The 1,664-nt window shown below is 50.8% G+C and overlaps 4 non-coding genes across 4 annotated transcripts; all 4 read left to right on the top strand.

Moving 5' to 3' along the window:
* On the top strand, window positions 1-118 carry LOC123177803 (5S ribosomal RNA). Its single transcript, XR_006489138.1, has one exon. It is a non-coding gene; the product is annotated as a 5S ribosomal RNA (ribosomal RNA).
* A 301-nt stretch (window positions 119-419) lies between these two features.
* Window positions 420-538, top strand: LOC123177801 (5S ribosomal RNA). The gene has a single exon (XR_006489136.1). It is a non-coding gene; the product is annotated as a 5S ribosomal RNA (ribosomal RNA).
* Window positions 539-839: 301 nt separating this feature from the next.
* Window positions 840-958, top strand: LOC123177800 (5S ribosomal RNA). Its single transcript, XR_006489135.1, has one exon. It is a non-coding gene; the product is annotated as a 5S ribosomal RNA (ribosomal RNA).
* A 300-nt stretch (window positions 959-1,258) lies between these two features.
* On the top strand, window positions 1,259-1,377 carry LOC123177802 (5S ribosomal RNA). Its single transcript, XR_006489137.1, has one exon. It is a non-coding gene; the product is annotated as a 5S ribosomal RNA (ribosomal RNA).
* The last annotated feature ends 287 nt before the right edge of the window (window positions 1,378-1,664 follow it).

Below are 1,664 nucleotides of genomic sequence, written 5' to 3'. Positions count from 1 at the left end.
GATGCGATCATACCAGCACTAAAGCACCGGATCCCATCAGAACTCCGAAGTTAAGCGTGCTTGGGCGAGAGTAGTACTAGGATGGGTGACCTCCTGGGAAGTCCTCGTGTTGCATTCCCTTTTTAATTTTTTTGCACCGCGTGCAAAACAAAACGCACGAGCGCGACGTATGTTTAGCACGTTTTATTATTTTGCACGTTTACGGTAAGTTTTAGCTCGCTGCTCATTATTCACGCGTCTAGCGGCGGCAAGCGTGTTCTGAAAGGGGTCGAAACCATGGTAAATAGGCACTGGTGCAGTTGAACCGTGGTAAAACTCGTCTCCGTAGTTGAGCGGGAGCGGCCAAAGGAATGTGCAATCGTGTGTGTAGTGGAGCTGGGAGGGGCAAGCATAAGGGACGAAGACGGGGGCAACATGTCGGATGCGATCATACTAGCACTAAAGCACCGGATCCCATCAGAACTCCGAAGTTAAGCGTGCTTGGGCGAGAGTAGTACTAGGATGGGTGACCTCCTGGGAAGTCCTCGTGTTGCATTCCCTTTTTAATTTTTTTGCACCGCGTGCAAAACAAAACGCACGAGCGCGACGTATGTTTAGCACGTTTTATTATTTTGCACGTTTACGGTAAGTTTTAGCTCGCTGCTCATTATTCACGCGTCTAGCGGCGGCAAGCGTGTTCTGAAAGGGGTCGAAACCATGGTAAATAGGCACTGGTGCAGTTGAACCGTGGTAAAACTCGACTCCGTAGTTGAGCGGGAGCGGCCAAAGGTATGTGCAATCGTGTGTGTAGTGGAGCTGGGAGGGGCAAGCATAAGGGACGAAGACGGGGGTAACACGTCGGATGCGATCATACCAGCACTAAAGCACCGGATCCCATCAGAACTCCGAAGTTAAGCGTGCTTGGGCGAGAGTAGTACTAGGATGGGTGACCTCCTGGGAAGTCCTCGTGTTGCATTCCCTTTTTAATTTTTTTGCACCGCGTGCAAAACAAAACGCACGAGCGCGACGTATGTTTAGCACGTTTTATTATTTTGCACGTTTACGGTAAGTTTTAGCTCCCTGCTCATTATTCACGCGTCTAGCGGCGGCAAGCGTGTTCTGAAAGGGGTCGAAACCATGGCAAATAGGCACTGGTGCAGTTGAACCGTGGTAAAACTCGTCTCCGTAGTTGAGCGGGAGCGGCCAAGGAATGTGCAATCGTGTGTGTAGTGGAGCTGGGAGGGGCAAGCATAAGGGACGAAGACGGGGGTAACACGTCGGATGCGATCATACCAGCACTAAAGCACCGGATCCCATCAGAACTCCGAAGTTAAGCGTGCTTGGGCGAGAGTAGTACAAGGATGGGTGACCTCCTGGGAAGTCCTCGTGTTGCATTCCCTTTTTAATTTTTTTGCACCGCGTGCAAAACAAAACGCACGAGCGCGACGTATGTTTAGCACGTTTTATTATTTTGCACGTTTACGGTAAGTTTTAGCTCGCTGCTCATTATTCACGCGTCTAGCGGCGGCAAGCGTGTTCTGAAAGGGGTCGAAACCATGGTAAATAGGCACTGGTGCAGTTGAACCGTGGTAAAACTCGTCTCCGTAGTTGAGCGGGAGCGGCCAAAGGAATGTGCAATCGTGTGTGTAGTGGAGCTGGGAGGGGCAAGCATAAGGGACGAAGAC

This window comes from Triticum aestivum, unplaced genomic scaffold (genome assembly GCF_018294505.1).
Source record: "Triticum aestivum cultivar Chinese Spring unplaced genomic scaffold, IWGSC CS RefSeq v2.1 scaffold158966, whole genome shotgun sequence".
Lineage (NCBI taxonomy): Eukaryota > Viridiplantae > Streptophyta > Magnoliopsida > Poales > Poaceae > Triticum > Triticum aestivum.
The sequence above is the reverse complement of the archived record's forward strand: the minus strand, read 5'-3'. Positions and strand labels throughout refer to the sequence as shown.